This window comes from Peromyscus leucopus, chromosome 14 (genome assembly GCF_004664715.2).
Source record: "Peromyscus leucopus breed LL Stock chromosome 14, UCI_PerLeu_2.1, whole genome shotgun sequence".
NCBI classification, from domain to species: Eukaryota; Metazoa; Chordata; class Mammalia; order Rodentia; family Cricetidae; genus Peromyscus; species Peromyscus leucopus.
In genome coordinates this window covers 64,866,835-64,887,984 of record NC_051075.1, presented here as the reverse complement: position 1 = coordinate 64,887,984, position 21,150 = coordinate 64,866,835, and the positions used below count along the sequence as shown (strand labels likewise).

Sequence of the window (21,150 nt, the reverse complement as noted above, 5' to 3'; positions counted from 1 at the left end):
TGCAATCAAAATTCAAAACCGGGGCAGAGTCTGCATGACAAGCTTTGTTTCTATGATGCTTTAGTCCCTTCCCAGAGCTGGATATTGAAAAGTCAGGCGACATGTGTGTGCACACTGACAGCCATATTCAGAGAGGGCTCAGCAGGCCTTTGTCCGGGGCCATGTGCCTCACTAGGTGAGTCTGAAATTCTAGTGCCTCTGCGATTGCAAGGTTGGCGGTGAGGTGTGCTTTACTTCTCTGTTAGATAGACCGCTGGTGACATTCAGGGAAGGGTAGCCAGCTCTCCTAGCGGTGGCAGGAAGGCAGACCACAGCAGGGAAGACAGCAAAGACCACAATGACTGGGGATAAAAAATAGCAGCTTTAGCTAATGGAGGCAAATAATAACTGTCATTTGAAGACAGCATGGTGTGGCCTTCGGCCTTTTGTTTCTTCCTTGGTCTTGAAATGGTCCTTTCTACGGAGCTTCCTGGATGTGCCTGTGCAACCACAGTGGTATCGTTGCTGTGTAAGACTGGCCTTTAGCCTGCCCATCACAGTCTTTGTTCCCAAAGCATTTTGCAAAGGAATGAAAGAAAAAGGATGAAAAGCACTTAAAGGGAGAGTAACCACTCTTTCTGATGTCTCTCTCTCTCTCTCTCTCTCTCTCTCTCTCTCTCTCTCTCTCTCTCTCTTTTGTTATTCAACTTCCTTTCCAGTGGGGTCAGACTGGCAGCATTATTATTGTCAGACGCAGAAAGCAAGCAGAGAATTAATAGGAACTGTATGTTTATTTTAGAGCAGAAACCTGGGAGTCAGATGACTTCAGAGTGCTGTTCCTATGTCTCTGCAGTTCCCATACTGGACAGCTACCCACCGCTTTCACAGAAACAAGGAAATGCACTGAAGTCTGGAAACTCAGCTAGGCTCTGAATTTCGAGTGTGACTCAAAGGCAGCATTTCTCTTGGAAGATCGGGAACTGGCACTAGGGTAGTGTGACATTCATACTGGCTTTCAAGTGACAAGTTATAGAACCACCCCAGCCTATGAAGGAGTGTTTAAATTCCATTAATTGGGGTAAGAATACCCATTGTACATGTGTGTGGGACTGCTCTATGGGCTAGGGTACTAGACTGAATAAAAAGGAGAAAAACAAAATGAGAACTGGCATTGCTTGCTCTCTGCTTTTTGACAGTAGATTCAATGTGACCAACCAGGCTTCTTGTGTCCCTTCTGCTGAGTCCCTTTGATAACTGTTGACTCTGTCTCTTAGAACTATAAGCCATTGCAAACCCTCCCTTCCTTCCTTAAGTGGCTTTTGTCCGGTATTGTTATGGGAGCCCACCACAGATGACCACTTTGACACAATTTATTGCCACTGGAAAGTCTTTATTCCAGCTGGCTGGGACAACACCTAGTTGTTCAGGGACCGAGGTGTGACCCCAAGTATCCAGAACATGGGGTTTATGAAGGCAGAAACCACGACCTTGCATCTTGCCCAGCAACTTGTGGGGTGGGGGTGGGGTGCTTTGTAAATACCAAGTCCTAGGGTTTGAAATAGTGCTCCTAGTTCAGGTCTCTGACTTTTCTTTTGTGACAAGTGACATTGTCACAGGTTTTAACTTCTCACCTTAGGGCGCTGGACTGGGAATTCTACACATTTTCACACAGAGACCTTTCCTTCCTTCTTGGAGATTGTGGCAGCTGCCAAGATGGAGTGTCTCCTTACTTTGTCTCCAGTTTGTGGGTGTGAGCAATGGTGCTTGGCTGGCATTTCTAAAACTGAGGGGAAAGGATGCTGAACTTGCCTCCTCTGATCTCGCCAGTGAATGTTTTCAGAGCAAACAGGAGGAGCCGTAATAAATATTTCAAGGCTGGAAAGCATGTTTTACAGCACCACAGCCTTACAAATGTTCACATGCCACAGCCAACATTCTGTGGGAGTGCATTAAAGTGATTCATAAGAATGGGAAGTTCATCCTCATCAGCCTGGCTGGACAGATTACCAGCAGACACGCTATTATACCCAGTCTTCATGCTTTCAGCATTAGAGCTGGCATTTATTTCTAATATGTCATGGTGAAATAGGTGGGAGAGTTTACCTGTGCTACAAGATAGAAACATCTTTACAGAAGAACAGACACGATTTTCTGTGTGCTGATAATAAATAAACCACCCAGGAAAGGAGTAGTCTCCTAAAAAGCTTGAGAAAGTTTGCCCTGAGGAATCAGCATGGCTTGATAACAAGTCATTACTGGGATGTCCTTTTCTGTTAGACTGCTTGTAGCTAGTGCTCACGGAATGCAGAAAGATCATGACATTCGTAACTGTCAATGCTAGGGATTAGCATTCCAGATTTTAGTATGTGTGAGAAAAGCATGTGTCGGGGGATTATTATGTTTCTGACTGTGAAGCAACTACTATCCATGCAAGAGTTTGTATGCACATGTGCGTGTGTATATGGACATGTGTGTTAACTCTTCTTTGTCTTGATAACTCCTCTTAGAAACTTGTGATTCTTGGTTCTGTTCCTAATCTTGCTTGGCATTTGGTTTAGAATCCCTGGTACCTGGTTGGGTCCCTTTGCGGTTTCCTGTATTCTAAACAGGCTTGTTAGAGAGGTTGAATGAAGGGAAGGAACACTGAAGCTTGAACATGTCCAGAAATTGTAAAGCTTTGAGTAATAGAGCTTCTTCTGTGCTACTAAGGGGACTGTATGACCTAGTGCTTTCCCTAGCCATCATATACAACTAATCTCCTTCAGGTCTACATGTAGTTATGGGTGAAGATCAAGGCATGGCATTTTTAATAGTTACAAGCTAGATTTCCCCATTGCATATGACTAATGAATTCTGCACCATAGGATATGGTAGAGTTGCAAAGACTCACTTACACATATAGATGTTGATTTGAAACCATTTCTAAGATGTAATACCAAGTGACAATGGCAAGTCATAAAGCAATGCTTATTGTTGGTTGATTGTTATGTACAAAAGTAAATAAACACTCCATTGTTATGTATTGAATAGATACAGAAAAAAAAATTTTTTTTTTTTAAATGTGCCTTAGGCATGAAACAGCTTTGGCCACCAAGCCAGGCATCAAGCTCAGGTGAACAAAGGACTGCCATCTGCTCTGCCCCTGACTGACAGAAGAACACCACCAACAACAAGGTATCTCTTTGCCCATTGCCAGGGGTTTAGAAGAGTTCTTTAAGGAAGCTGTATCTCTGCTCTAGGTGTGCCATAAGAGAATAACACAGGCTGTGGAGTTTAAGTAGTGGAAATGGAGTGTGTGTGTGTGTGTGTGTGTGTGTGTGTGTGTGTGTGTGTGTGTAGTTTTCCAGGCTAGAGGTCCAAGTTCAAGGTATCAGAAGGGTCAGTTTCATTCCAATGCTTCTCTTCTCTTCATGCTGCTCAGAGGGCTGCTTTCTTAAAACTTTTTGAGATTATAATTATAATTTGAGATTATAATGATATCATTCCCTCTTCCCTTTCCTTCCTCCAAAACTTTCCCATATATATCTCCTTACTCTCTTTCAGATTTGTGGTCAGATGGCCACTGTTTAACCGTGACCTGGTGTGGTCTTGCCTCTGTGTACACATCCCTGCTGTCTCTACGTATCCTAATCGCTTCTCAAAGGGGAGCTGTCATATTAGGTTAGGGCTTATTCAGATGGCTTCATTTGAACTTAACTGCCCCTCTTTAGAGACCCTGTGTTCAAATATAATCACTGTTATGAAACCAACACAGGAATTCTGAGTGAGGATGCAATTCAGTCTAAAGAGAAGCCCACATACCATTTTTAGAAGTTATCTAGGGGAGGGAAATGTGAGCCTTGGAGTAACAGGGGTATATTTTTCCCTGTACAACTCTGACAAATGTCTGAATAGATCTCTTTGCTAAATTCTTCTTAATCACAAGTGATTTAAAAATAACATGATTTCCAGATCTTTCTATGGTCTTTTCTCACTTTCTGCACTGTGACTAGCAGCATGCTCTCATTTTATGGAACCATGGGGCAGTGGTAAATTACACCCATGCCCACTGATGGAATGGCTGTCAAATCATATATGGACCATTTATCACCTTCTCTAGGATCCCTTTTCTTACGTTTCTATTTAGAATGTGGTTATTTAAGACCATATACTTCGTGAGGCTACTTGAAACAAGATTCCGTTTCTAACTCCAGGATGCATTCTCATCTTTACCCAGTGGCAATGTGTTTCTTCTCAAGTATAATTAGGTCTCTGTTGGGACACAGATGGCATACTTGTGTGGGAAATTGCCCCTTTTGTTTTGCTAAAGAATAACCTACAAATGGGAGGCAAGAAGTTTCTTACAGTTCCCCCCACTTTTACCTGCTTTCTTGTGGCCAATGGTGTTTTCATTTTATTGGACAATTGCTCTGGACACCTTCACTTCTTTCCACTGGGTTTACTGAGAAATGCTCTCATCCATTACCATCTGCCATGATATGTGGACACTAGTGATACTATGACTTCGGATACATAGATGCAAAACGTACATGTGGGCCATAATGTACACATGGGCCCTCACTTTGTGGCCTCTCGTTTGGTGCCCTCTCATCTCCTGAGTATTCGTTTCCATTGGCTTAAGGTCATTGGCCAGAAGCACCTGCCATTCTCTACCGAAGGGATTTCATCTTGGCATGGGACTCACAGCCAGTGGGCAGGACCAGCCAGTACGTTGCCTCGGGGATCCAGACGTAGTTATTGGTGATAGACAAGGAATGTTCAGGACCAACGTCTTAGCTCTTCAGCTGGGATGATGTCAGTGAACGCTCTACGCTAGCCTTGAGGTTTCTCTGGTAATAGTGACCTTGGTTGCTCATGCTGGAAATTTCCTTAGGGACCCAGTCTTTATTGACTTCCTTCCCTATCTCCCTCTTGCACTTCCTCCCTTGAGAGTTTCCAAGAATCCCTTCAGGATGTTCTGCTTCTGTTCACACAATTGTCACCAAGTCTTCTTTTGGGTTTTTCCCAAACACAATTTCTACTGCTTTCGGCTGTAATGTGTTTTCCTCAACATAACAAATAAGTGGTGCTAACGGGTCCCCCGTCTCCTGCTTCCTTCAAATCCCTCCTTTTTCATTTTGAAGTAAAAATGGTTCCATATCCAGAAAAGAGAAACCCCAGAGATGTGTCTTCGGGGATACACATTAGAAACCCAAACACAGTCACTTTTCTATGTTTTATTTTTTATAATTTCATATGTGTATAGACTGTTTTATATGTAATTATATTCATCCCCCAATACCCTCTCACATCCCTTTCCCATTCTTCCTAGCTTCCTTCTTATTCCAAACCATTCATGCTTCTGCCCTATGTCCTTTTCTTTTTATGCAGGTAGTGACAGTTCTGTGTGATTGTGATGGCTGTGCCATATCCAGAAGACAGTGTGTCATGTCCTCTCCTTCCTCTAGCTATTACAATCTTTCTACTTCCTTTCCTGTGCTGTTCTCTGTACCTTGGAGAGGGAGAGACAGGTGTTCTTTTTAGTGGTCAGCAATCGATCACCCGTTCTCAGCTCTTCTACCAGTTGTGAATCTCTGTATTAACCGTTACATTCTGAAAACAAGATTCTCTCTTCTAGATTAAGGGAAACAGTATTATGTGAGTATAAACATCAGCATTTAGGAGGCAGTTGGGTGTGTGTTCATGTAGAAAAATATCAGTAGTACATAGAGCCCATGACTCCCCAGCCATAGGCTTTGACAAAGTTTCCAATACCAAGTACATATTGTGTATAATGGAGCAGGCCTACAATCCAGTTGGAAAGCAGTTGGTTAGTCCCCAAACATCCTTGCCGCTGCTGCACTAGTAGCAATATCTTACCTGGCAGGTCAGAATTATAGCACACAGAATCCACATCTGGGAAAGACCACTGATGCTTCCAACATTGATACAATAAGAAAGACACACGCTGCCCTGGAAGGAGCCAAGCTCTCCACCACTGGGAGGCCCAGCTCCAGGAAGTGTCCCACATAGTTGTTTTTGAACTGACTTGCACCAATGTGAGAGAGAGCCTACCCAAAGCTTTTAGTGGTTTAATCCTTAACTGCAATTTTATTCTGCTCTTTGAATCTGGCCTCCAAGTTAATGCTTTTTGAATGCAGCTGTTGTGAACTTCTCTGCCTCTGAAGGGATATTCAGGAAAACAAAAAGAGAAAATCAGTTTTCCAAGTTTATCTTTCCACAGTGATTTATTTCCCTAGGAAAGGCTCAAGCTCAAATGTCATTTCTGGTTCTCATTGCTGCCCCTCATTGTGCTGAAGGTCTCAGCAGAGGGGGGTGCACAGGGAACTCAACCCCAAGGTGGCCCAGGTGGTCTGGGTCTTATGCCAGATTCAACTTCTCTAGCCTGCTGTGCTCTGTAACTGCTGGGGGCTGGTATTTGGTGCAGGGATTAAGTCACTGGCTCTGAGAACAGGCTTACAAATGTCACCTCCTCAGGGATCATCTGGCTCATGGTGGGGCATAGAGGGAAATCATCTGGGGCTCTACAGGAGGCTGCCCAAGCAAGTCTGGGAAAGCTCCTGGCTATGTGAGTACCAGCTGTGAGGAAGCAGTTAAGAGTTTGGGCAAGTTTTTAAAACCTCCACTATGGCCACGTACAACAGTGGCCACACATTTGTCTGCTCCAGTTCTCATCAGATGATCTGGGGGGGAAAATTCTTCCAGAGAAGATCAGTCAGTAGAGGCTACTTGGGAAGATGAAATTTAACATGGAGCCAGGGCACTCATAGATAAGATCCTGAAGGTGGGTGGCTGGTATGACTCAGAAGCTGACTGACTCTGTGGGTATGTAGGTTTGAATGAGAATGTCCCCCAGAGGTTCGGAAAGTGGAACCTCATTGGTCCTCAGTTGGTGGTACTGTTTCAGGGAGGTCTAGGAGGTTTGGCCTTGTTGAAGAAAGTATGTCACTGGGGTCAGGGTTTGAGACTTTAAACACTGTCATTCCAGTTTGCTCTATTTCCTGCTTGGGGGTCCAGATGTGAGCTCTTGGCTTCCTCTCCTGCCATCGTGCTGGTTGCTGCCATGCCTCCCCACCATCACAGACTCCTATCCCTTTGGAATTATAAGCACAAATGAACCCTTCCTTCTTTACTTTGCCTTGATCATGGTGTTTTATCACAACAACAGAAAAGTGATTAATACAAAGGGTAAAGGTCTCCCTGTGTCCCTTTGTCTGTGTCTTTAGATATTCAAACTTTTGTATACTGAAAGGTCTTTTAGGCTTTAAGGTAAACTAGACATGGAGGTTCTGCTGGTTGTAAGGACTTCCATGTACATGAATGTGGCTATTTCCATGAGGCCGGGATGTGTGGTACGATGAGTTCAAAGAGTGAATCTGAAGTGCCTTAGCTTTGGGATGTTAAATCCGGATGCTTCACTCCCTTCTTATATCATAACTCTTATGAATGCTTGGGTGTGAATATATCTCTGTTTAAAAAAATGAAAGGTGAGGAATTTCACTGTGATGAAATCAAATTGCTTCTCTTTTTACACTGGTCCTTCTTCCAGTCTTTAGGAGCACAGGAAGAGGAAGGAGAGAATAATATCCTCACTCTGGAGTGCTGGATACATTCATGGTTATTAATTTGATCTAGAAGCTTACAGACATCCAGTAAATGGGCTGGAGTGATGGATCCTTTCTGTAAAGTGCTTGCTGTGTGAACCTGAAGACATGAGTTTCCATCCCCAGCAACCACATAAAAGCTAGACTTAGTGGTTTGTTCCTGTAATCCCAGTGTCGGGTAGGCAGAGGCAGGGAGATTATTGAGGCTTGCCTGCCAGTCAAGCCAGGCTAGCCAAATAATAAGATGAAGAGTGATGGAGGAAAGACACCTACTGTTGACCTCTAGTTTCTATGTGCACACACATGAACATGGGCGGGCATACACACTCATACCTGTTATAAAAATACAAAATTGGAAACCATAATGAAGAAGCAAAATATCAGTAAGACCCCAAAAAAAAAAAAAAAAAGCCCAAACAAAACTATTTGAGTGTTTTACTATAACCATGAATATCAGAAATTAGGTTGGTTCCTTATAGCTAGAGTTTTCCTGCCTGGCCCACAGTCAGGACAAATCTCTCTTATCTGCCAGTCCCACAGCTGCTCAGACCCAACTGAGTAAACACACAGAGACTTACATTGCTTACAAATTGTATAGCCATGGCAAGCTTCTTGTTATCTAATTCTTATATCTTAAATTAACCCATTTCTATTCATCTGTAAGTTGCCACGTGGCTTGTGGGTTACCAGTATCTTAACATCTTCTCATGGCAGCATCTGGCAGCATCTCCCTGCCTCAGCCTTCTTCCACTTCCCAGCATTCTCTTCTCTGCTTGTCCTGCCTATACTTCCTGCCTGGCCACTGGCCAATCAGCATTTTATTTATACAAAGCGATATCCACAGTAGTTCCTGCTTCATCTTTGTAGATAAGTAGAAACCACATTGGATTTCCTTTTGGTACAACTGTGAATACCACAAAGGGACAAAATAAACCAGAAATCAAATGGGACTATTGCAGAGAGAACAGGTATCAGTTTTAAGGTTTTACTACAGTGACAGCGACAGTTTGTATTATGCAGTAGAGACAGGAATGTCTAGGGTCAAGAACACAGACTCTATCTGCTTTCCAGGGTTTTTGGTAAATAACTATCCTTAGTTTTTTTTTTTTTTATCAGCTGAGTGAGGCTAATCATATTCCTTATCTGGTTTGAGTGAGGATTGAATGAGATTGTATTTTTTGAGTATTTCTAGCAGTGTTTGACATAAAAGCACTTAACAAATATCAGTAAATACTGGTCTGTCTTTTGTCACCTACCTGGTATATCCTGTCTTCCAACTAGTTCCTACAATTCTGTGAGAAAGTGTTGTGTTTTGTCCATTTCTCTACTGGCCTGTGTAATGGAAACTTGATATTTGAATTATCTAAAACTCAGTTCTTCGTTCTCCTTTTTTTTCTTCCCAATTATAGCAAATGCTGGCCTCGCTCCTCTCATTGTATTCTGTTCGCTTCCCTTCTTCCCTTCTTCTTCCCTCTAACAACCAAAGCATTGAGAATCCCAGTGAGATTCTGTCAACTTACTTTCAGACTGTGTTCTATCCCTACTAGCCAAGCCTCTGTCTTGGTCCTGAATTATCAGAATGGTTTCCAATTTTTCCAACTTCTAACATTTTATACCCTTTAATAATGTATTCTCAAATTCTGCCAGTCTACTTCAAGCCCTTTCATGACCTCCCATCCTACAGGAAAACTGTCAGCATGATTTGAGAAGTGTGTGTGTGTGTGTGTGTGTGTGTGTGTGTGTGTGTGTGTTGTCCCTGCCTCCCTTTGCATACACCTGTGTTTATGCCTTTGATGCTATGATCTATCATTACTCTGTCCTCAGCCCTTCTCTCTAATCACTGTCTTGTGGCTCCTGGAGTTGGGAGAATACTCAATCCCTGTTTTCCCTGCCTGAAAGTGTTCTCTCTTCTTCACTGTCCTTACCCTGATCCTTCTTATCTAAGAACCCTTTGTTCTAATGCCTCCTTTCCAGTGAGATCCTCTTTTGATCTTCTCCCATCTCTACCTCTGTCCTGCTTTGCCTTTTTGCATAGTGCTTATTATAATGTGACAGACTCCTACCTCTCCAGATAGAGCTTAAGATTAAGTGGGACTGAGGTTGATAGTAGGAGAGATAATTTCTGCTTTGTTCATTGCTAGCTCTCTAGCACTAAGACAGTATTTATGAATTCACAGAGTTTTAATCAACATTTACTAAAGAGACAGCTGGTTATATTTGTATTCTAGAGGTGAGAAAACTTAGCCTCAAGGAGCTAAGGCAATCTGTACTGCTGGACATTCATGGAAGTTGCAAGGCATTAAGACATTGCTGGACAAATGGATGATTGATGGGGAGTGTCTTTCTATACGCTGTGAATATATGTTACTCTGATTGGTTGATAAATAAAGTCATTAGGCCTATGGCAAGGCAGCTTAGAGGCAGGCAGGAAGTTCAAAGAGAGAGACAGGAAGAAGGTAGGGAGAGACCCAGTGAGGAGCCCAGGGAGCAACATGTAACAGGACACAGGTAAAGCCACGGAATATGTGGCAATACATAGATTAATAGTTATGAGCTAATTTAAGATATAAGAGCTAGCTAGCAAAAAAGCTTGATCCATGGCCATGCAGTCATAATTAATATAATCTTCTATGTATTTTCTTGGGGGTGGGGCACAAGTGGGAGAGATTTGTCCCAAGCGCTAGCAGGCCAGGACCCAGGAAATCTTCAGACTACAGATGACAAATTTGAAAGGTCCTCTAATTTTGGTCTTGAGCAGAAAATATATACTCTTATCCCCCCTTCCAATTCTGTACTGCTTCTGTAGTGAAGAGAAGAATGTTATAGGCCAAATAATGCCCTCCAGAATTATATTGAAACCCCACTCATAATTGCACTGTATTTGGAGACAAGGCCTCTAAATATGTAATTAAGGGGAACTAAATGAGTGTGAGGCCCTTATCTAATAGGATTGGTGCCCTGATAAGAAGAAGAGTAAACACCAGGTATGGGCAGGCACAGAGGAAAGACTGGTGAGGAGATTGACAGCAGGCTCTCAGCTGTCTATAGAGACTGGCTTTTAAAAGCAATCAATCTGGATTGGGGACTTTCTAGCTTCTAGCAATGTGAGAAAACACATTTTAAGGTATCCATTCCAAGGTGTTTGCTTATGGTGGTCCCAGAAGTCTACAAAAGGTAGGCAATCCATTTCAACCCATTCTGTGTGCCTGAAAGAAGATGGAAGACCTGGAAAATCATGACTATGGAATTTGGTGATTAGAAAGAGTCAAATGCCTGTAGTAGATCCAGCAGGAAGAGCGGACTGATGCAGAGCAAAGGTACATTTGCAGAATCTGCACTCAAGTGAAACAGAAAGGCTTGGTAGGGAGCCTGTAAGTGGCTCCTCTCACTTTATCCCAGATGTCTTCTTTAGGCATGGCTTGGGAAATGTAGACTAGACTGTGAAATCCAGAACTTTCTCTCCCACACATCCACATGGACTGAGTCTGTGATTCACAGTCACCATCCTCTCAAATGCAAGGTGGCAGACGGAGGGCTCCTTTCCAGGGTGCCTATAATGCAGTCAATATGGGATATTTTTGAAAAGGGCTATTTATTGTTTTAACAGCTGTATGTCTACTCTCTTGGATTAAAAAACAATCTACCTGTATCCACAAATGACTTCTAGGGGTTGGAAAGTGTAGCTGTAAAATTCTTAACTTAAAAAAACCCTCCAGGTTTTCCAAATCTGTCTCCAAACCACAGCATTTTTTCCATTCTAACTTACTCCTTATTCAGGAAGGGTTGAGAAAGCCAGCCTCAGTCCCAGCAGCCAGAGTTAGACTAGCATTTTAGTCAAAGGTGTACATGTTATGGCAATAACATATACAGGACCCATCTTCTTGGATACCAGCTATTTAGGAAGAGGTAGTACCTGTAAGCCTCAGAACTCTCTGCAACTTCTCATTTAATTTTCTTTCAGGTATTCATGTTTTCAAAGAGAGATTTGCTTCGAAGGGCTGCTGATGACTTTGCTATGCTAAGCTCTGTGGGTTATTTGTTTGTGGATCGTACATAAAATACTAACATTATCATGACACAATTACTAGTAAGTAATCATCTGATTGCCATAAACATGTCTCTCTCAAAATATTACAAATTAATATTCATGCTTGCCTCGAATCTACCATTCTGAACAAATGTATAGCTGTATTGTTTATCAAAAAGCATGCCCCCCTCCCACACACATGGCACTGAAAGGAAGAATAATTGTTCAGTTCTCAATCTTAAGGTAGGGGAAGTCTCTTTAGACTGTAGCATTAGTTAGTTTGACAGAGACTGCTCATGTTACTGTATGGCCACCCCAAATAAAACACAAATGATTCCAGGTGAAACATCTCCACACCCTTTGAGTTACATTATTCAAGAAGCCCTTCTACTCATTCTATCCTGGCAGCTGAGAAATCATGCACCAGCATGGTCATATGAAATTGTCACATAAAATGGTAGTTGTGGTTATATTTCTAAGCTGATGGCTTAGTTATTGTTAAGGGGGCATCCTGGAATCCCACTATGAATAAATAAATACAAATGCTTCTTTCAAAACTTCCCATCTACTGAAAGAAGGCAATCCTCAACTAGGCACTGGTTTTGAAGCACAAGTGTAGAAGTAACCAACCATCTTATTAAATAAGAAACACAGAACCAGTGCAAAGAAGAAAGCCAAGAGATCAGAGCTAAGAGTCTTACCCATCTACTGCAGCTAGCCTCTTCAGCCAAGAGAGACCTACTTCCTGTGTGTTTGTCTTTATATAGACTTTCTGTTCTGCCTTCTCATTGGTTGTAAACCCAACCACATGACCTTACCCTTCCTCCTGCGGTGGTCCTACCTCTCCAAAAGAGAGCTACTTCCTGTGTTAAAGTCTTTATAAAGACTTTCAGTTCTGCCTTCTCATTGGTTGTAAACACAACCACATGACCGCCTCATCACTGCCTGTCTGTACAGACCTCCAGGTCTTCTATGGTTGATATTGAGATTACAGGCATGTGTCTCCAATGCTGGCTATATCCTTGACCACACAGAGATCTACCTAGCTCTGCCTACCAAGTGCTGGGATTAAAGGTGTGTACCACGAACGCCCAGCTCTGCTATGGCTTACTGTTAGCTCTGACCCCCAGGCAACTTTATTTATTAACATACAAATAAATTCACAATTCAGTACAAATAAAATATCACCATATTTCCCATTTTCTATTTTAATAAATAGAAAAAAGGAAAAAGAAAAAAGGAAAAAGCTTATGAGTAACATAAGAAAAACTATATACAAAAGTACAATAACTATATACAATATATACAAGTAATAAATACCTAGTCCATTTGTATTTGACAAATTTAGAGAAAATAATTCCATTATCTATCCTATTTTGGTAAGTCCAAAATGTATCTAATTCACTTTCCATCCTAATTAATCTTCAACTATAACTAACTAATCTTCACACAAGATTCATGAAAGTTTCCAGAGAGAAGGACGGCAGGACCAGAAAAACAGAATTGGGATATGTTAGTATATTCACAAACCATGGACATAAATGGATAGACCTAACCATGCATAAAATTTCTCAGTACAAGCCATATAAAGTAGTGCACACCTTTAATCCCAGCATTCCCAAGAGAGAGGCAGGTGAATCTCAGTAAGTTTGAAACTATGTCTACACAGTGGGTTCCAGGACAGCCAAGGCTACATAGAGGAACCCTATTTCAAATAACCGAACAAACAAACAAAATATTTCAAAGTAGAGTGATAATATTCTTTTCTGATAATCCAATAGATAACACCAAAAATATATTAAGATGGAGCTAGGGATATTGTTCAGTAGCTAAGAATGTCTACTCCTCTTGTAGAGGACATGAAGTTTGCTCTTAGCACCCACCTTAGGTGTCTCATAAACATCTGTAACTCTAGCTCCGGGAATCTAATGCCCTTTTCTAGTTTCTATGCACATATACACCTATCCCCACACATTCATATCCACCCACCCATGCAACCCCCCCCACACACACATACATACACATACACACACATACACATACACACACATATATATCAGTAAAAAATCTATCTATCTATCTATCTATCTATCTATCTATCTACCTACCTACCTATCTATCATCTGTCTATCTACCTACCTACCTACCTACCTACCTACCTACCTACCTACCTACCTATCATCTGTCTATCTGTCTATCTATCACCTATGTATCCATACAAACTTTACTCTTACTAGGAAAAGAATTTTAAAGACCTCAATAATTTTCATGTACCCAATGTATATCTGTATCTTTGTGTACAGTGGTGGTGTTGGTAAATGTTTAGCAACTGATTATCTTAAAACAAACTGATAGAAACCCAGATGATTTCAATGTCTGCAGTATAATCATCCTAGGACTGATTCCAAGCTACCAGCATGCCCATAACTAAATGCAAAGCTGGGGAGGAGGGCACACAATTAGCTTTTGCAAGTTAGTACTAGATATTTTTAGAGCTCTGCAGTAAGACTTGTAAAAAGCACGCTCAATTTAGGAAAGCATTTTCAAAGAGTCACATACATTTGGAAGGAACAGATTTGTAATAAAATGTAACATACATTATTGTGATAATTTCCTGAGGAACAGTGGACTACAGGGGAAAGGAAGTCCTTGGTTCAGTATTACTTTTGATGAAACCTTACCACGTTCATCAGTTCTCTATGATGGTGACAAGAGTATGAGAGGGCCATGGGGTTTGGGAACTGAGAGACCTAGGTTTGAATGTGACTTCTGTCATATAATTCTGTGAGTCCGTGGAGAAGGAGCTTAGAGCCTCTCAGGCTCAGTTTCTTCAGAAGTGAGTGAAATGCTGAAAGTCAGTCATTATAAAGCACAGCATGGCCAAGGTGGTGCTTGACTTATGGTGATCATTGAATATTACTTGGATCTGTCTTGTGTGTGGCTTATAAGAAATAATTATAACACATCATATCTTATGTTATCTTTGAAGGTCTAAGTCTCTGAAAAGTTTTCTCTGACCATGTACATTTAACCAAGTGAGAGAACCTAAAATCCTTGATGTTTAAGAAACATTTGATAAATATTTCTTAAATGGATGGACACATGAATTTTGAATTATCTCTTGGATTTTCTCCAAGGTAAAAAAAATCACGAAAGATACCATTCACCATGCTATAAAAATATCCAGTAAATTACAAAGTACTACTCATTTTTACCTCCTAAATATTTTATTTACTATGCCCCTCTGTCTTTATCTAGGATTCTTCTGTTGGTTTTTGGCATCTTTTATTTTTTCCTAATCAGTTTTCTGTCTCTTATCTTGAAAACCTCAGAACTATCCTCAATAAGTCTGTTTCCAATCAGACATTTTAAATTCCTTAAGGTCAAAAGTTTTCTTTTATTAGTTTTTTTTCCCAAAGGCAGATAGATGTCTATATACAAGATGTTCAAGGAATGTGTATTCCAATGTACAATGAATTAGCCACTTTGAGATGAAAGTAATTGACTTAGTTTTCTATGTTTTGAAATTACTGTCCAAAATATTCTCCCTGGACTCCGCTCATATTCTGTTATCCTTGATAATTTCAAAATCTAGGCTTCGTGTCACATTCGTCAGGGATATCTTGTGTTTAGATATTATGAGGCCCCACCCCTACTGTGTAAGATATAACCTGTGCTGTTCTTGCTCTTACTGTCCATTTTCCACATCACCACATCTGAGGACATTGTTTATTTCCCTTTGGCCTTCTTCCAACTTGAGGTACCAAGAGCATAATCAAGTTGTAACTTCCTGAATTATTGGAGGTTTGCCTAAGCTCTACAAAATCATAATTGATTAAACAGATTTTACATGACCCCTGCAATGAGTGGATTTCCATTGACCTGGATGAAAGTCCACACAGAAGCATAGGATTCAAATGCAGTCATATATTCCATCATGGCATCAAGGCCAATGATTGAGTGCACATACATACAACAGTGGTTATTATACATGCCTGTGATGGTATGGTCAAGTCAGTATAAGCATACACTATGGTGTTCATACATGACAAAACCTCTTAACAGTACATTTCTCCGGACCAATACCCATCATACATTCATTAAGCACAGATGATGACTGACAACATGTCTACTGCCTATCTCTGAGTAGTTACTTAAATGAGGCTATGAAGAAGGCAAAATTTCTAGTGCAAGTAGAGTAAGAAATCAGATTGTTCTAGCACATTTGACAATGGCTGGTTTCATCCAAGCGTTCAGTGTCCAGAATTGTTACAATTAGTAATCTTTACAGTTGACTTTACTCATACCCATACACACAGATATAATCACAAGCACATTCTTCCTATGACTTTTACATTTATTGTTAAAGAACTTGACTTTTGTGACTCAAACTTCAAGGAGACTCATTATAGACTAATAGACTTGAATACCCAGGATTTGAATTTGATCTCCACTTAGTTAAATAATCTTGTTTAAATAGCTTAACTTCTTCAAGCCTCAGTTTCTCATCTCACATCTTCCCTGTGATAATTGGAGGGTTTAGTGGAGGTACAATATTGGTCTTCTATCCCAGGGTGAGCCTGCTGTTTAGGTGGCACTTAGAAACAAGGAGAAATTTCTGCCTTCTTTGTGAACTGTGGGTACTCTGCCTTAATTGCCCATGTCTTTTCTTCAGTTAGGTCTACTCCAAGTATCCAGCAACTTATCTCTTCCTGATATTCTACAGCCCTCATATGTTTCATAACAAGTAGACAAGCATATGTATCACTGTGGTATATTTCTTTATGACTGAGCATGTATGTCTTTATTTTGGCTTACATGCTGTCTCTTCTGAACGAGACTTCAGAAACTGTGTTTTATTTGGTATAATAGCACTGCTCAAAATTTATTCAACAAATAGACCAATCCATTTTTATACATACTTTATATATATAATATTATATATTATATTATATTATATTATATTATATTATATATATTATAATATATATATATATATATATATAGAGAGAGAGAGAGAGAGAGAGAGAGAGAGAGAGAGAGAGAGAGCAAAATATTTGGTTGGTATCAAACTCTTTGTTGATGGACCAGTTAGTAAGGGGTTAACAGTTTCATTGCTGAATCTTTAAATAAATAATGATTGAATAAATAGCCAGGGGCTGGGGACCTAACTCAGTTGTTAGAATGCTTGCTTAGCATTACATTAAGTGGGGGTTCAATCTCTAGCACCACACAAAACCAGCATGGTGGTATGTGCCTGGAATCCCAAATCTTAGGTGATGAAGGCAGGAGAATGAGAAGCAGCATATTGAGGCCAGTATAGGCTACACGAGAGGAGATCTTCTTCAAAAGCAAGATGAGACAAACAGAAGCATTCATTCTGTATCTTTCTCATCTGGGTTGGGTCAGATAAGCACAGGGTTTCTTACAACTATTTAATTCTTTCATCAACACATTAAAACTATACATATTTATGAGGTCCTTATGCTATATTGACACATGTATATTCTATGCAATGGTAAATCTGGCTATGCATGTCTACTTCCTCAAACATTCATCATTTCTTTGTCATCAGAACATTCAAAATCATTTCCTCTGGCTTTGCTGACCTGAACATACATTACTGTTATCTATAGGTGACATGAAGTCTGTTGGATCAGTAACACCCACTCCTCTTGTCCAACTGCAGCTCACTCAGTATCTATCTATCAGCTAACCTTTACCCATCCCTCTGACATCTCTTCAGCCTCTGATAACCAGTATTCTGTTCCTAGGAATTGGTGTATTGTAAACTAGAAAATATTCCACTTCCTTTTACTTCTGCATTTGTCGTCTCTGTGCTCGATTATAATACAAATGATATTGCACAAAGGAGAAAATACGTTCTACGAGCAAAGCAAATATTGTGCCCATAATGCCTTTTGTCATATTGTTATCCCATATATGCTTTGTTTCTGTCTTTGGGATCAAAGTTCTGCCATGAAGGAAATTGTTCTGTGGTTCTGAGAATCTGCAGTTACACGAGTTTTTAGTCACCGAAGAACACAGATTTTGTAACTAAACTTAACAGATTTGCTAACTCAAAACAACCCAGTCAGCAGGGACTGTGGAAAAAGACACTGGCGCCTTCCTCTTCTTTACCTTGACATTTTCCCGATCAGACACATCATTGTGGGGTCTCAGATCCAATATATTGCAGAAAGAATTTGGCCCTACCAGCTGGAATGGGGAGAACGGGAGAGCTGGCATCTGCAGTATCTGCCAGTGATTACTCAAGGTATGGCAGGAACAGAGCTTTCTGTACACAAGCCAAATGAAATTATTAAGGTTAACCTTCTCACTCAGCACTTAATAGGTAATCAATTTTCACTCCCAACAGTGGAGGGTAAAAATCAAGGCGGGAATGATAATGCTGCCTGCTTACATTTGTGACGGGCTGTTGAGTGTGCCAGATGATTTTACATGTATTATTTCATTTAGTTCTTGCAGCAGCATAAAATTGGCGGAGCACACATGCATGCATGCCATGCATTAATTCTGCACCACTTATTTAACAAGTATTTTGGATCCATCTACTATACACCAGACTGTGTGGTAAGCTTTGGGGACAGAGTGGTGGTGAAATAGACAAGCATCTATTATCTTGTTTTTAGCAGAGTGGAGAGGGATGCATCATTATGTGACCCAAGGTCACAGGAAGAAAAGCTGTTTGAAACCTAGGAGTGTTGTCCCAACCTTGATCCGTGATCACAGAGCCATTGTAAGTGGAGATTATTTCACTTTGTTATTCAGCTTCAATACAAAGCTCCCCTCTCATTGATCTATCGAGCACAGCAAATCTGCTGTGGTTTGCCTTCTGGTTCATTTAAGCATACTTTGGGTATTTTATCATCTTTAGAAGAGCCCTCTAACTCTCTGCAGAGGTTATTGTGGTAATACCAGTAGTGGCCCATATGATTAGACATATCACTATAGCTTTCTCCCAGTGTTGCCAGGAAGCAGTGGGCAAATCCCTATTGTCTAAACATTTTTTTTTTTTACCATAACTCTCAACATTAAAATTTCAATGAAAATTTTATCCTATTTTATTTTCGGCATGCCTTTTATGGTTCAGCCATCTCTTCACCCCCAGGCTTGAGGATATATACATAAAAGCGAGGATGTCTATGATATGCCTTGCCTCTACACAGAGGCCAACAACATAAGGCTGAACTTATCTTTGAATGGGAAAAGGAAAAGAAAGCAAATGATCAAAAAACAGTAGGCACATATTACTATATCAAAGTAGTTTAATGACATTACAGAAGAACCAAACCAGGACAATGCCTGGTTGCAAAAGTCCAGTTTTTTATTGCAATTTGTGCCTATGGTGGAGGCAACAAATGCAGACAAGCTTGGACATTAACCCTGGACAGTTCTTGGGTCTTGCTCACAGTTGCCTGAGTATCACCTAAAACATCCAGGTCAGCTCTACAGAACACCTCAAGGCTAGGGTAATGTAGGAAATATAGAACAAATTCAAAGTAATTCACGGCATGGAAGCCCTACTTTATGGCTCAAACTTGATAAGAAAATAAAATGTGTGTAGGTTTTCCAACCAGTTATTAAATGAGAAAGATGAGATGTACCAGCAGCTCAGAGCAAAGGGTGAAATAAAATGAGCCACAGGGAAACTTCACATGGACAATATCTGGAACCCTTTCTCATGAGTTAAAACTTCTAGCCCTTGGGATGATTTCCTTTTACAGTAAAGGAAAGTCACTTGAGAAAATGTTCATTCATTTATTTCCCATATAATTTTTATTTAATTTTTTTCTTTCCTTTTACATACCAACCCCTGTTCCCGCTCCCTCCTCCTTCCCATTTTCCCCACCTACCCAAATCTCACCCCCAACTCCTCCTCATAGAGGGTAAAGCCTCCCTAGGGTAGTTAACACAGGCTGTCATACCATGTTGGGCCAGACCTAGCCCCTCCCCCACTGCATCAAGGCTGAGTAAGGCATTGCACCATAGGGAATGGGTTCTAAAAAGCTAGATCTTGTACCCAGGATAAGTCCTCGCCCCATTCAATGTGATCTGATGTACACATTCCCAGATCTTACCAGCCTACAGGAACGTCTGGGGACACATCGTTCTTAGTGATATACTAATTGTTTTTTTTTTGTTTTTGTTTTTTTTTCCTGAGACAGAGAGAGTCTCTCTGTGTAGCCTTGGATGTCCTGGAACTCACTATGTAGACCACTATGCTGGCCTTATACTCACAGAGATCCACCTGCCTCTGCCTCCTGTGTGCTGGGATGAAAAGTGTGCACCATCACACCAGGCTGTTTATAATGGCACTTGATCCTCAGATGTCAGAGTCCAAGTGTCAGCCTCTTCCACAGGCTTTCCTTTGGCTTATTTGAGACTCATCACTGAACAGATTTCTCTGTGAACTTCCAATGGATTGACTCTGTCCAGATTTGAGTTCCCCTTGATCCCAATTTCTCCTCAATCCACTTCTCTCAAGATTTTTTTTTCACACAGCTTAAAGATGGTTATCAATCATGCTTGTGTTACTGCACTAAAGAGTTAATTCTCAAATCTCATATATGCAAAGGTTGAGTGTCCCAATCTGAAAAATCCCCAAACTAAAATTCTGAAACATTTGGAGCATTTAAATGATGCTATACATGGAAAATTCCACATCTGGCCTCATGTGATGAGTAGCAGTCAATGCATACGTGTTGTCTTGTAGCATAAAAGGATTTCATGTTTAGATTTGCATTCAGGCCCCAAGATACCTCATTAAATACATGGAAAGACTAGGGGAAAAATCTAAAACTCCCATACCCTTCCTGGTTCCAAGAAGTCTAAATGAGGGATAGTAAGCTCCTTTATTCTTGCTGTGTGAGCAGCACTTGTTAGGTATCATATTTCCCTCCTCTTAGAATACCTTCAAGTGGTCTCTTAGACACATGTCTAAGGTCAGCATTTTTTGCTATTTCATCTCTCCCCTGCAGGGGTATACTAGCTACCTTTATCTCTGGACTGGGTCTTCACCATAGCTCCTTAACTGCCCTTGTTCTGCCTACCTTCCTCTCCATACTGTATCCCCATTGCAGTAATTAAAGGACCTGTGAGCACATAAATTAAAGCTGAGACTGGTGTTGCACTCTCCTTCACCACCTACACTACAGCTCCTATAATTCCAAGCTTCCAGGAGACGGAAACAGGAGAATCAGAAGGCATCATCTGCCTGGTCTACTGAGTGGAATCAGGGCAAGATATGCTCTATCAAGTAGAACAGAGTAAAAAACCTGTCACAAAGATCAAAGAAGGTAACTATATAGTGATAAGTAGATAAATGCAATGGAAGAAATCATAAGCATATATGAACCCAGTCTTGGAACATTTGGTTATATAAAGCAATGGTTTTGTTCTAGGCTCATGATGTCAATGAATCCCTCCAAATCCCACCTATATAAAATTGACTCACATCCCAATGCTATCTGTCTTTCCTCATTGGTTTATTCTCTTTTTCAAATGGATGACATGATA

The 21,150-nt window shown here is 40.7% G+C and overlaps 1 non-coding gene across 1 annotated transcript; it reads right to left on the bottom strand.

The window, feature by feature from the left end:
- Positions 1-3,036: 3,036 nt before the first annotated feature.
- Positions 3,037-3,180, bottom strand: LOC114699062. Its single transcript, XR_003735458.1, has one exon. It is a non-coding gene; the product is annotated as a small nucleolar RNA SNORA48 (small nucleolar RNA).
- Between the last annotated feature and the right edge of the window lie 17,970 nt (positions 3,181-21,150).